Here is a 16138-nt window from a genome sequence, read left to right on the forward strand (position 1 = left end):
CAATGGTACCACCTATGTTCCAGTCCCGCACTTCTGCTGCCTTTCTGAATACTTATTAAGAACATCTTCTTTAGTTTGTTTTTGATTTCTTTGTTTTTACAAATTTTGTATATACTTATGATGTGTACATGTTGTCTTTAGGAATTCTTTAATTTTTATCTGTGTATCCTTAGCACCTGGTACAGTGCCTGGCACATAGAAGGAGACTGATGAATGCTTTTTGATGGATTCATTGTTAGCCCGATGAGGTCAAGAAAAAGCTTACTCCTCTTTAATATTCCTTTGGGGTAAACTTTGAACCTTTCACAACTGCTTTCTAACTTTCTAAGATGGATAAATTCTTAAAGTGAAAGAATTAGAATTAAAAGAAGTACTGAATGAATAAAATCATCTCAAATCAGACTTTCCTGGGCATAAACAAAGACAGATGTTAGACAAGGTGCTTTTCCTAAATTGATGTTTTGATATGAGGTAGTGAGGGTTGTCATTTTCAACGTAGTGCCATATTCACACCTTTATGTCAAACATGTGGATCTGTTTGAATTATTGGCAGGGAAACTTTTGGGAATTGGCAGGGAGTGGAGGGAAAGGGAGAAAGAGAATGATCACTTTGCCTGGTGGAGCATGGGACATATTCGCGTTGTGAAACAGCTTCATAATTCACCTGAGACTTAAGTACAAGGGCAGAGGGAAACATGGAAATGTTTCATGTTGACTTTATATTTCATGTTGACTTTATCATACATCTTTCATGTTGACTTTATCATACATCTATCAGACTAATTTTGGAGTATTTGTTTCTTTGAAATGCAGAAGGAAAGATTTTATGGTCTGATTCGTTAAATGATTGCCTTAAACATCAAAATGGTGCTATTTTCCATGGTAAGATAATGTGCCTCTAATTCTAGTCAGTAGTCTAAGACTTTCAATCAATCAATTAGTTAAGAAGTTTAACTCTTACTGTGTGCCAGGCACTGTGGTTGGCACTGGGGATATAAATACAAAAGTGAGGCAGGCCCTGACCTTAAAGGTCTTATATTCTACTTAAGGTTACAACCTGTCCATAATATGGAAACATAGAAAATAAAGTGATGGGGACAATTAGGGGAATTAGTGATGACAAACAATTAGGGGAATCAGGAAAGATCTCTTGAAGGAGATGGTACTTGAGCTGAGCCATGAAGAGATTTGGATCTGTTGGATACAAAAGTGACAGAGGATCATTTGTCTACTGCAAAGTCATTAATGCTTCTGGTTTTTTTTTTTTTTGTGTGTGTATGTGTGAGGCAATTGGGGGTTAAGCTTGCCCAGGGTAACACAGCTGTTAAGTGTCAAGTGTCTGGTCTGAGACTGGATTTGAACATTAATGCTTCTGGAAGAAAAACTGAAAACCCTGCTGTTTGTGGATCTTGTTTTTTATATATAAAGAGTTATCTATTATAGACTGGTCTTTCACACTTTTGACCTGGCTTGCAAATATTCTTTTCCAATCCATTTCCATTAAATTTGTTGAGTGCTTTTACATGGAATATTGTAGTGTAAGCAGTGGTACAACTAGGGCGGAGCAACTGGGGTTTATTCCTCAGAGTGCCAACATCTGGGGATATATGACCTTCCTTTACATTCCCTAGGTTTCATGGTCCTATGTTGTACCCACATTGAATGATGCCACAAGGGTTCCATTCTCATCTCATACCTAAAGCAAAAAATATGATAATCCAATTTAAATGAGAGAAGGACTACTTTCAGGGTAGAGATTGGATAGGAAATAAAATTTTATAATGGGAAAGTCCAATTTAAAGGGAAAATAAAAAATCTCTTTGAATGTCTAACATTTGATGCCCTATATAATGTGGCCCTTGGGGTGGCTAGGTGGTTCAGTGGATAGAGTGCCTGGTCTGAAATCAGGAAGACCTGAGTTCAAATCCAAACTCAGACACTTACTAGTTATGTGATCCTAGACAAGTCACTTAACCCTGTTTGCCTCAGTTTCCTCATCTGTAAAATGAGCTGCAGAAGAAAATGGCAAACCGCTCCAGTATCTTTGCCAAGAAAACCCTAAATAAGTTCATGAAAAGTTGGATATGACTGAAACAACTGAAACAACAAATAACATGGCCCCACGCTACCTTTCTTGGCTCACCTCCCACCATATTCCTGTGTAGCATATACAATTTTATGCTGGAAGAATCTGAGTGGTTCCAAGAAAATTTAGGTAGTCCTTTTCTCCAACCTTGTGGGATTGAGAGAAAGAGGTAGATGAGAAGGAGGAGGAGGAGGAGGAGGAAGAAGAAGGGGAAGAGGACGAAGGAGCTTCTAGGTAAGGTGACTATGAGGAATCAGTAGACAACTACTGATTCAATTCTGAGCAATTCCAAGGTCAACCAGGAGCTGTGGAAACCATGGTAATCTGCAACATTGAAAGTTGAGAGATGTGTGGATGCAGACTGAGAAAGAGATGGAATGGGGGAGAGTGCTGACCTAAAAAAGAAGGAAGCTGACACTGGACTGGATCCAGGAGCTCTGACAGGGGAAGAGACATTACTAGTTGGTATAGAGTTGATGTGTTGATGTGATATGATGAGCTGGTGTGATGATCTGAACTTGGGAGCGAAGGGGATGATGTGCAAGTAAGGAAGTATCACTTACTGTAAGGAGGCCTCCAACTATTGCTTTGCTAACTTGATTTAGATTTGAGTCCCTTTTCTATTCTTTATGTGAGAATGGGGATCAACTAAATCATCTCACTCCTCCTAAAGTAACTAACTAGATCCTAGACAGTGATACCTTTGTTATGTGAAAACACTTCTATTGAGTCAATCAGTCAATTATTAATAGGTGTGAACAAAGGCTAACCACTTCTATTGGTTTTAGACCATTGGGTTTAAAAGGCTTTAGACTAGGCACAAAATGTCCTTGATCAATTTCAAAGTTCTTGAAAGCCTAGATGAAATGGAGTGACTGCACAAGAATTATATTAGGATTGGTAGAGGAACTTTGATCACAAATACCATGTGAATTACGTATAAAAAGGTAAACCAATTTGGAACCCAGGCATTTGAGTATTTGCTAGCTTAGAGTTTAGTTTGAAGGTTTCCAGCAAAGCTCCTTTAAAGAAATCCCTTGAGTGACCCAGTCTTCTCTTCTTCCGTGTCTGCCTAGAATACTCTACTCCTTGCCCCATATCTTCCCACCTATTTAAATTCTACCTGTTCTTTAAGGCTCACCTTTACTCCCTATCCTGACTAATGCAGATAATTTCTCTCTTTTGAGCCATGTAACACTTTATAACTCTAGCTCACATAGCATTTACCACATGCAGCCACATATTTTAGCTACCTCTAAATAGGCCTCATCTCTCTTGTTGGATGAGAAGCTCCTCTGGGGCAAGTGCCATGTTTATATTCCCTGTATCTTATATCACTCATGTCATAGTTGCCCAATAAATATTTGTGAATGACTGAATGTACCAAAAAAGAGAATGAAAATAGGGAGATCTGCCCCACTATTCTGAGAAGGTAGTAGAGAATATTACTTAACAGTTCTGTGTATATTTAAAAAAATTATAACAACCACTTTTGGTGGTAGAAAAGAACTGAAAGCAAAGTAGGTGACCAGTAATGTGAAAAGTTGAACAAAAGATGGCACATAAATGTAATGGAATATTATTGTACCATAGGAAACAAGGGATTCAGAGAAACTTGGGAAGACTATTATGAACTGATGCAGAGTGAAGTAAATAGAAATAGTAGACAATTTACATAAGGACTTAAATAATGTACAGGAAATTTTAGAAGACATCAAAACTCTGATTGATGGAATCATCAATCATTATTTCAGGGTAAAACATGCCTCCATTCTCTTGACAAAGAAGTGCTGAACTGTAAGTGCAGAGTGAAGCATGCATTGTCAGGCATTAATATGGTGGTTTGTTTTACATAACTATATTTCTTTGTTACAAGGGAAGGACTTCTTTGTTACAAGGGGCAGGATGCCATTGGGAAGTGACAGGTGATATTTTTAAAAGGCATAGCAAAAATTTCTTTAAAAACTCCATAGTTCTCTTTGGGTAGTGCATGATGTGGGTGGTAATGATATGGGTAGAGAGATGAGGGGCATGGAATCATTATAACATAGGAATCCACAGGTGGTTGGCAAAACATGTAAAAACAAAACAGTTTAATTGTGAGTACAATACTGCAAATTGAAAAGGTATTTTTTGGCCAAGAAAAAATTTGTATGGGATGCGGTTTTCAAAAGTGAATTCAAATGGCTGATGTGCTTTGGCTTTAGGAGGAAAGGAAGTGTTTATGGCTTTGTGGGTAATGCAAATGGGACAATAAGTCCTGTGGACTTGAATCCAATAGCACTTTAGGCAAGCTAAAAATATTACTTGAGTATTAAAAAATTCTGTTTAAAACTAGCTATATTCACCTAGGTGATTCAATTTATCTGACAGTTCTGGTTAGCCATTCCAAAAATTTTAAGAGTCTAATGAAAAAAAATGAATTTGTAGAAAGTAAATACAAGCATAGAAAAAGTCAATCTTATAGAAAAATTGCAAATCTGAAATTCTGACTGAGAAAGAGAGAACACGCAAAGTTTTTTGGGACAAGGGATTTTTGAAAACTTGTTAATAGTTGTGCTAATTCTATAAGCTAGAACCAGTCATTTGAAGGGATTATACCCTTCACCTATTCCCTATTCTCTCTTCTCCTCTCCTACCCTCCTCTCTGAGCCTGGAATTTCCTTTCTCTGAAATATCCCATTCTCTAGTGGTCTTCTAATCCTGGAATGTTCCTCCAATAGACTGGCGTTTTTCTCCTATAGGTGAGTTCTTTCTGTGGCCTCCATTTTGTGGAGGGTCCCAGGCCAACCAGGCTTTATTCCCTTCCAGATTTGCTCCTGAATTTCAAGATTTCAGAACTTTGCTGGGGCTTTACCCCATTGCATGTTTCCAGTTCCCTTTTGTGTATTGTCTTCTCCCTTTAGAATGTAAGCTCCTTGAAGGCAAGAACAGCCCTCTTTGCTTGTATTTCTATCTCCAGCACTTCGCATAATGCCTGGCACACTTAATAAATGCTTGCTTCCCTCCTCGCCTCTGCCCTCTTTTCCCATCCCCCTCCTCTTTCTCAACAACACATGAACTCCATCTTATACCATATGCAACATTGCACACTTTCAGTCTTATACCTCTCCAATAAAAAGGAGATAACATTTTCTCATTTCTTTTTCAGTTGCCCATCATTGTAATTATTAAGCATTTTATTGTTATTTTCATTAACATTGTTGAAGTCATTGTGTACATTGCCTTCTTGACTCTTCCCCCTTCATTCTGCACCCATCCATCTAAGTCTCCATAAGTTATTCTGAAATCAGAACCTACTATTTTTGAGAGATTGAAAGTCCTAGAGCATAGGTGGTGAACTGAGAGAAGTCCTTTTTATTTTTTTTAAATTTTATTTATTTATTTTTAGGCAGTTGGGGTTAAGTGACTTGCCCAGAATTACACAGCTAGTAAGTGTCAAGTGTTTGGTCTGAGGCCAGATTTGAACTCTGGTCCTGCTGACTTCAGGGCCAGTGCTCTATCCACTGCGCCACCTAGCTGCCCTGAGAAGTCCTTTTAAACAAGTGATAGTTTTCTTTCTCTGAAACTCATTTTGGTTAACATTCTTTTGTTCAGTGTGTTGGAAGTGGTGTGACCTTTATCCATTTGAGAGTAAGCAGCCCTGTGTTACCAATAATTGTTTTGGTTGGGTGAGGTCATTCCCCCTCCTTACTGGGGGATGTGTAGCTGGGCCTGGGACCTATCCCTCAAAGTCATGTTTGCTTGTGACAGGACACAACTCAAGTGCTCTAGTGTAGATGGAGGCCTTATTACCAAAATCCTTTCCCAAACACAATCAAATTTCACAGCTTGTTACCCATAATGTTCCATAAAGAAGTACTTAGCAAGAGAGAGAGGAAATTAAGTGTCTTGGAAGCTAATGTTTTCTGAGTCACAATAATAACTAGTTGGAAAATAAAATGGCTCCATAAATGTATATAGAAGGATGGACCACTTTCCACAGGGCATTTCCAACTCTTCAAGCCTAATGTGGTTCAGGGGAATAATGAGCTTTGAAAAACCAGACCCATGTTACAGGTTCAGTAAAGGGTATGAATGAATGTTCTCTAGATTATTTTGATATAGGCTAATGTAGCTAGTGTTGGACTATGTTGTCCTTTCCCTTTTTCTGTGTAAAGAAATGGGGAGAATACTGGTTGGGCTGGTACCTGGGCAAGGCTGAAGAAGGCAGAAAAGAAGGAAAGGCTGCTGGGAGATAACATCAACAACTAAAGAAAAAGAGAAGGATTCTGAAGCTTTTAGCCCATTACATTGCACCAGGGAGATGACTCTGAAAGACTGAAGGGTTGTAGAGGCTCCTGGTGTCTTTGTCATGGAACCTTGAGGATCTACAGGAAATTGGAGGGAGGAAGAAAAATGCTTTTCTCCATATCTTGTACCTTTCACCCCTTTCATGAGAGAGGGAGCAATGGGCCATGATAGAACTTAGGAAGGTCTTCTCCCAAAGGTGTCCTTATGTTTAGATTTTAGGGGCATTTACCAACATCTTTGAGACAAAGGATTGGTTGTTTAAGGATTACTGTTTTATTTTTCTGCTTTACATGTAATTTTGTGAATTTTCCATGCAATATTGTGAATTATGTGCTTTTAAATGACTTGTTCTCAGTTATTAGAAGTGCCATGCATGTGCATACATGTATGTGTGTATATACCTATTTGTGTCTAATGGTAGTTATCTCTAGGGTGGGGTGGGGAGGGAGAAAAAAAAGACAAAAAAATTTACATGATTATTTTGTTATATATTTGAAAGGAATAGCAAATCATGCATAGTAGATTTGCAGTTTCATGTGTAATCATCTTTTTTATTGTTTTGGAAATGCTATAAATTTCTATAAATTAGAAATAAAATAAAACAAGTTAGTGCCTTAGACACTAGCTGGGTGGCTCTGGGCAAATCACTTAACTTCTCTCTCAGTTTCCTCATCTGTAAAATGGGGATGATAATAACATCTACCTCCTAGGGCTGTTATGAGGATCAAATGAGATCATATATGTAAAGCTCTTTGCAAAACTTAAAGTGTTATTTAAATGTTAGTTATTAGTATTAGAAATGTCCCAGTTTTCAAAGAAGATGAAGGGTTTAGATATGGAGATTCAAACCCAGATCTTTTAGATTCCAAGCCCAGGAGTCTGCTCACTGCTCATACCTCATTTGATAAAATGAGATAATACTCATCAAAGGCCTTGCAAACCTTAAAGTGCTATAAATGCTAGCTATTATTATTATTAGCTATAAATATTAAGGGCAATACTTGAGTTAAAAAATCAGTTGTGGAAGAATAAGCTGGGGAAGACATAGCCAGATAGCTGTTCCTGTGAAAAAGTCCTGGGGCTTTGGTTAAAGTCCTCACTGCATTAGGGTATAATTCATTCCTGAAAAGCCCCTCATGGGGTGAATTCTCCAAACCTTAATTACCACTAATTTCTCTGGAACAAATTGATTTGTGTTCCTGAGCCCCAACATTATCACTGATTGATACTCAATGTTTATGAAATTGAATTTTTAATTAAAAAAGAAAGAACAGCATAAACAAAAGAAATCAATGAAACAATGCAAATGATATCACATTCACATTATGGAGAAAGGGGAGAAGGGATGGCAAGGAGAGGAACTTTATTACCTTCTTCATTTTAGGGGGTAGTGATACACACTGCTGCTATAAATGAGCAAACCTCAAGTAATCTGAGAAGAGGGTTTAATGCAACAATTGCCAACTATATAGTTGTAAAGATGACTGCGTGATAGTTCTCGTGACTATGCCAATCTCAGCTTGAGAGACACAAAATCCCAATCATCCTTTTAAATTCAGAGAAATGCCGGGTACGTTGAAGGTGGCATATCAAATGAAACTCCTTGTAAAATTGAATTCTTGAAACCCTAATGGGCATATCTCAGGGTATGACTGTATGAGTAAACAACATAGCACAATAACCAAATAACCTAAAGCCATCTTAGGGTGCATTAATTGATGCAAAGTGTCCAGAATGAATGTGATAGGCCTACTGTACTCTGTCTCAGTCATCTCCACTACCCAAGCTGCGGCATTGCATTTATTTCTGGGGTCCACATTTCAGGAATAACATTGACAAGTAAATCAAAGAGTGAAAGAATTGAAAGGTATGTCATAAAAAGATTAACTGAAGGAATTTGAGATGTTTGCTTGCAGCAAATTTAGAGGGACCTTGATCACTGTTTTCAGATCTTTAAGGATTGTGTTTTGGAGGTAGGAATTGGGCTCATCCTGTTTTATAGACCTAGGATCAAAGAATGAAAGCTAGAGAATTTCAGCTCAAAAAGGAAGAAGTTCCTAAAAATTAAAGGTATCCAAGAGACAGTGTGTGCCCAACTCTGGGGGCCTTCAAGTGGAGGCTGGATAATAACTTTTCAACTATGTTGTGATAGAGGTTAATACTTCAAGTAGGGCTTGAAGAAATTGATGAACTCTGATGTTTCTTCCAACTCAGAGATTCTGATGCTATAGTTCTACTAGTCTATGGATCCAAGTTATTTAGGAGAGTGGAAGGAGAGTATGGAGGTGGGGCTGGTTGAGGGGCTGGTAAGAGGGAGGGAGGAAGTAGAGCCCAGTTTGCTATAACACCACTTTTCCTAGACTGGAGGACTTAAGGAAGGAACATCTGAGTTCCCTTCCATCTGTGTGATTCTGCCAAGTCCATAGTTTGAAGTCATTTAGGAGGGTAGAGGAAGGAGCATGGGGAGGTGGGGGCCACACATACCAGTTTGTTGTGACAGTAATTTTTTGATACTAATGTGTTCTGACACATTGGTTTGGGAGCATTCTTCTTCAGCACTGTGTTTAACTTTAAGAAATCTAGAACATCTTCCCCCACCCCCTTCTTTTTTTTCCCCTAAGGGAAATATGATCTTTCTTCCTTTCTCTGTCTTTACATTAGAGTTCTGAGATAATAGATATTTCTTCTCTGTTCAATTATTTCCCCATTTACTACAAAAACAAGAAGCATGTTAGCTAATTATTCAAGTCTGACTCAAAGGATAAAGTTGTTTTGCTTCTACCGACTCTTTGGAATATCTAGTTTTTGCCTTTAAAAGCATTTTCTCATAGTTAAGGCTTCTCAAGGTCTGGGTAATTTCTGTAGTGCAATATGTCCTTGAGCTTGAAAAGTTGGTTACTACCAACTTTTTACTGAACTCTTGGCTTCACACACATGCTGACACTGTGTAGAGAGGACAGAGATAAAAATGTGAAGTGGAAAGGAAGGAATGGTCCACTGCTAAACAGTAGAATGGAATTTCCCTGAAGGCAAGAACTGCTTCATTTTTTTGTCTTGGTGTCTATCCCTGGTGCTTAGCAGAGTGCCTTATGGATAGATGCTCATTCAATATCTTTTGTTGAATCGCTCCTAATTTTAAGCAGTTGTATTGACAATTTCTGATTCCTTACTAGCCTTCAACAGAGTAAATATCATAGGATTTAGATGAATAAGAGACCTTATATCACCTAGTCCAATTCCTTCATTTTACAAATGGAGAAACTGAGGTTTCAAAAGGGCCCAAGATGGTTTGCTACACAGTAGCACATACTAGAGAAAAAGAAGGGATGGATATAAGACAGCATGTAAAGGACGCAAAAGGAGCGGCAGTGTTCTATAGTTGTGAGAGCAGTGACTGCATTCAGATAACCTAGGTTCAAATCCTGTCTCTGATGGTTGCTATCAATATGGCCTCAAGCAAATCATTGCACTTCCTGAGGCCTCAGTTTCTTTATCTGTAAAATGAGGTTGGACCAGATGGCTTCTGAGGACCCATGCAGTTCTAGAGCTATGATTTTTAAAGCATTATCCAAATGTTGACTGATGCTATTATTATTCCTTATTGTGTTAATGGGAACAAATAAGTAACTAGAAGATCAAGATAAAAATCTGATTTAATTCTATTGAAATAAACAGAAATTTTAGAGCTCTTGTTTACTAGGCTGTGCCAAAAGTTATCTGTAAACATCACCCAGTTAACAAGTTGACAGGAAATAGATGAGGGACCAAAGACTCTAGCACCAAACAAACGAATATCTGATATAATACAAAGGTCGTTATCCCCAATGGCTGTGACCAACCAAAGACCTGCAGGAACAGATGATCTTTATCTTACAAAAAGATAAAGAAAAGGATATCACACTAAAGGAAGAAGAGACAAAAATTTAAACAGAGTAGGTTGATTGCCCTGAACTAGCAGAAGATTGATAAAACAAAGCTTGAGCATAAGACAAAGGGAGCTTTATCCTACAAAGAAACTTGGGTTAAGATCTATTAGGACTTTCTATATAAGAAGACCCAGTAATATAAGGGTCTTTGAATATTCCACCATACATTCAATGTAGTTGTTGTTTTCAGTCTTGCCTGACTCCTCATGACCCCATTTGAGGTTTTCTTAGCAAAGATTGTCTCTTAGCAGAGTGATTTGCCATTTCCTTCAGCTTATTTTATAGATGAGAGGACTGAGTCAAATAGGGTTAAGTGATTTTCCCAGCGTCACCCAGTTAGCAAGTGTCTGAGGCTAGATTTGAACTCCCCAAGATGAGTCTTCCTGACTCCAAGCCAGGTGCTCTATCCACTGTGCCACCTAGCTGCCCCTCACACTCAATAATGGATCTACAATTTCTTCCCTTGTTTGAACTCTCTGTGAAAGCTAATAGTATCATAGATCAGAGCTAGAAATACCTTATAGACTATCTAGGACAACTCCCTTATTTTACAGATGGGAAAATGGAGATCCAGAGAGACATCTAGGTAGTGCAATAGACAGAGTGCCAGACTCAGAGTCAGACCTGAATTCAATCCAGTTTTAGACTCTTACTATGTGACTCTGGACAAATTTGTTAGCCTCTTTTAGCCTCAATTTCCTCATCTGTAAAATGGGGATGATAATAGCATTCACCTTCCAGGGTTGTAGTGAAGATCAAATGAGAAAATATTTGTGAAGTGCTTTACAAACTTTGAAGTGCTAAATAAAAGTTAGCTACCATTATTACCTTCTAAAGCTAGTCTAGATAATGTTGTAGTATAATTTGTTCTTATAAACATTTACGTAACACTAATACACTGTTGGAACTGTGAACTGCCCACAATTCTGGAGAAAAATTTGATACTACACCCAAAGGATGATAAAACTGTGCATGTACTTGACCCAGCAATATTACTAGTAGGGCTATACCCCAAAAGAATCAAACAAAAGAGAAAGGGACCTATATGTACAAAAACTTGTAACAGTAATTGAAAATTGAGGGGATGCCCATCAACTGGGGATTGACCGAACAAGTTGTGGTACCTGATTGTGATGGAATACTATTGTACTATAAGAAATTATGAGCAGGATGGTTTCAGAAAAACCTGGAAAGATTTATATGAACTCATTTAAAGTGAAATGAGCAGAACCAGAACATTGTACACAGTAACAGCAATACTGTAACAATGATCAACTGTGAAAGACCTACTTACTCTGATCAAGATTGATCTAAGACAATTCTGAAGGACCCATGATGAAAAATGCTATCTACCTCTAGAGAGAGAACTGATGAACTCTGAGTACAGGCTGAAGCATTTTTTCTGCTTTTTAATTTTTTTGCAACATGTCTAATATGGAAAAATGTTTTCCATGCTTTGATTTGTGTAATTGATATCATATTTCTTGTCTTCTCAAAGGGGTGGGAGGTAGGGAGAGCATTTGGAACTCAAAATTTAAAATAAATGAATGTTAAAAGATAAATAAATGAATTCACATTAAAAAATGGACATCTACCATTCTCTTTCATAGATGAATATGCAGCCAGTGTGCTTTTGGGTCCATGCAGCAGGCATGTTCATGGTAGGTTGTTGCTACCATTCTGGTTCTGCCACCAGAAACTATGAATCATATACAAACATAGGAATTAGGAATGAGGGCCTGTGTGTATATATGAGTCTCAGTAAGTTTGGATTGACAAAATGTTTTAGTTAATAAATTCTTGCTTAGACGACTTTTGAGGTTTCTTCCAATTCTATAATAAATCTTTAAAACTTCTGATTGGGTTGGCAATTTGCCCTCCTCTGGCTCCACAAATTTAGGAGCACAGCTTAATTTGGGGACATTGATATTTTGACCACAGAAGGTGCTTTGGACTAATGTGATTTGGGGGTAATGATATATTTCCTTCATCCTTTCCACAAGCATTTGGGGTTTGAGTTGTTGCTTATTTAGACTCAGAAGAATGAGGCTATCTCTGTACCTCTACCTTCTATTGATGAATATGCAGTCAGTATGCTTTGGATCTGGCCCAACAGACATGTCTGCCATGCACAACACATCTATGCCCTTAAGAGTTTCAACTCAACCCTATCTCAAGAATGAATGGAATTTGCAAAGAGACAAGTTTATGCTCATGGTCAATCAACAAACGTTATGTGCTAGGTACTATAGAAACTGACAGGAAAATCTTCCTATCAATTGGTTCCATTCTAAAATGGGCTATTTCAAGGGGTAGTAGGTTCTGTTTCAGTTGAAGTCTTTAAACAAGGACTGGATGACCACTTGTTAGATAAATATCATAGAGAGGATTCTTGTTCAGTCCCTTGAGTGCCCTCTGAGATCTCTTTCAACTCTGAGCTTCTGTAATTCAATCAGATGCTGAGTGTCTCAATGGACTCTTGAGGGCTTTGTGCTCTGGAAAACAAAACAAAACAAAATGACAATCAAAAAACAATAGGTAAGAAAGAAATATCATCTCTTTTATGAGATGCTGAGGTGCTCATGAGAAAATATGGTATATAATTAATGATGAATGATAGCTCACCAAAATCAGCAAGGTCAGAAAGGAAAAGAAAAAAACAAACAAACCATCTCAGTCATTGGTGTGTAACCACATTTTCTGCTTTTATTTGGATTTCAAGAGACAATACAGATAAAATACTTTGATCAAACACAAGTTTCTATTTGGTCAGAAGAACAGGTTGACATATAAGTCTTTTTTTCTGGCTGCAGGAAATGAAGCAGTGAGGGAAAATACCCATGACCTCCTGAAAGACCTGATGTGTCTTGTGTTATGGCACACATAACTTATAAATATACAGTGTTTGTACGTAGCATTGAAAAACAGAAGTGCACGTGCAAGATGAAACCAAGTTATTTATCCCCCTCTTCCTTCTCCATGTACTATGTCTTCACTCATCATGCCCTTTGCTCTTAGTCTAAGGAGTAGAATGTACTCTATATGCCCTGCAGATGGACTATTGATGACTTTAGCAGGTCGAGACACTGCTGTAATTGTGTGTGTGTTTTTCTATCCTCCTAGACAAAGCGGGACTCTTACTTTGATTTTCATTAAAACATCCCACTCTTGTCATAGTGGATCTCCCAGGAAGGGGGTTAGCAGTAAGGGCATGTTCTGCATGAGAGCCGATATGAAGGGCGGATGACTGAGCAAAGAGATAATATAGGGACAAATGCAGTTGTAGTTCTTACAATATCAAGATTCAGTACAGCTACCACACAAAAAGTGACACGACCAGAATATATTGTACAAGCTTATACAGCAACACATGTTGATTTGCAACACTGTACAGTTTAAATCTAAAGTGCACAGCCTCAATCTGAGGTGATGAGATAGGACTATCAATAGAATAAAAGGCAACACAATTACAGACACAATTTGTTTCCTTTTCTTGCTTTCTTCACATTCTTGTGACATTACACAAAGTCAGTACCGTTTCTACATTTCAGGTAAAATAAAAACGCACCGCACTTTTATTTCAAGTATTTTAAAGAAAAAAAGAAACACAATATTGCTTCAGAAACGAAAATGGCCATGTTGATTCTAGTTAAAGCTAAAACCAAAACTTTCCAAGGGTTATAAAGAACAGTCTCACATATGTAGGACTTAGCAAAGGGAACCTGGGCTAACTCTCAGAGATTCTTGTTTTCCCTTTACCAGGGGAGTGTAGACCAACTTTAAAATATTTTAATTGAAAGTCTCTGGATCTATTTGAGTTTTTGCTCTTGCCCTTGTTCACTAGGTCATAAATAGATGGGGACTTAGCTGCATAGTTTTAGGGGAAATATTCTTAAACATGGAGAAACTCTCTCCTTGGGGATGGGTGGACAGGGACCCTTTAGGTAAAAACTAATCTATAATTTCATGTTCAGGTGCAAAGATTTGAACTTTTGAATCCCATTAGCTCATTGGCATAGGAAGTGGCATACTCTCTGAGTTAACAGATGGCACCAGAAGGCATGGGCATCCCAGGCTACAAAGGGAAGAGATCAGGACATTGAGCGTCATTGTCTTCTTCAAGAAGGATGGATTTATTAGAGCTCTGGTCTAATAAAAATCACAATTAATTGCTGGTCCACTTCACAAAAGCTTGTAACACATAATCATATGCTGAATCCTGAAGGTCAGTTCATAGAAAGGAGTAGGAAGCTTGGCTGCAGAACAAATACCTGAATAACATTCTTATCCCACTGGAGAATAAATACGAAAACATATATTAAGAGTTATCATCTAACGTCTCCAGTGAATACATTGATAGGGGAAAAGGAGAGCTAGATCCAAAAGCCATGTATGCTTAAGCATGCATTTAAAAAAATACATAATTAGGGGCAGCTAGGTGGTGCAGTGAATAGAACTCTGGTCTTGGAGTCAGGAGGACCTGAGTTCAAATCCAGCCTCAGACACTTAACACTAGCTGTGTGATCCTGGGCAAGTCATTTAACCCCAGTCGCCAAAGCAAAAATAAATAAATAAAATAAATAAAAATACATAATTAAAGCAAGTTCTTGCATGAAACATAGGGGAAAGGATATAAGAGTTAGCTATTTCATTCAGGTATATAGCTACTATTATCAGGTAGAGAATCTCCCTCTTTTTTTGGTTTATTTTGATCAAAAGCAGTATTAGGGTATGTATTTATGAGTATTCTTCATTCCTCTCTGCTGTCCATAGAGATTCTATGACCCTCAATAATTTCTCAACATGTGTGGAGGGAAGGAGAACCTAGTGGATGGTTTATAGGGTCTGCAATATGAACTCAGGGACCTATCTCTGTGCCCACTTCCTTACGTGTTTTTTTCCCAAGGACAAATACGTGTCCACTTACCTTAATACTCCCAATATAAGAGGCTACTGGGAGAGACCTAGAGGAGTTAATCACTATTCTAACTTGGGAGACCTGCTACTCTAAGTACTTTGGTTGTTATTCCATATTCTTGGGGAGACAGTAACTGCATCAAGGATCTACTCAAGATGATGTCTCACTATGGGAATTTAAGAAAGTTTAAATTTGCATGGGAGTTAAAGAATCATCCATGTTATTTCAATTGCTCTTGATAGATTCCCAATATTAGTGAACTTGTCATTAAAGATAAGTGGGTATAATAAGTAAGCATATATGAAGTAAGTGACTTCTTTCTGGTCACCTACTGGAGGTAATGTAATATATAGAAAGATCTTTTAATTTTTTTACATAGATCTCTTTTCTGCCAAGTGGGAGTTTAGTTTTTTTTGGCTTATCACATCCTGGGAGCATGCTTCAATCACTTATGCTCAGTTCCTATTAGATTATATTTTCCATTTCCCTAATCTGAATGACCTAATTATTCAATGCTGTTCGGGAAGATACTTTGAAAATGAGTGTCAACTGTTCAGAGGGGAGGAAAGCACTGGAAGGCAGAAGAAATCAAATCAACCTCATAGACTCTTAGATTGAGGTTTGGTGAATACTGTATACTAAGCAGGTCAGCTGAGGGAAGACCATGTGGAAAACTTAATTGGGAAGAGTACCCTATAGTTGTCCTGTAATTGACCTAATCTAGCATTTTTAAGAGCTCTGATGCTCTTGGGTTTTGAAATACTAAACCTTAGAGATGTGACAAGCTGTGAGACATGTAGAAATAAGTTGTTCCCCATTTTAAGAATTTGTGGGTCTATGTTTCAAAATAAGAATTACTAAGTGTCTCATGTGCCTCCATTGGAAGGAAAAAATCTGTTTGGTTTTTCATTTCTG

This window comes from Vombatus ursinus, unplaced genomic scaffold (genome assembly GCF_900497805.2).
Source record: "Vombatus ursinus unplaced genomic scaffold, bare-nosed wombat genome assembly UNPS02014861.1, whole genome shotgun sequence".
Lineage (NCBI taxonomy): Eukaryota > Metazoa > Chordata > Mammalia > Diprotodontia > Vombatidae > Vombatus > Vombatus ursinus.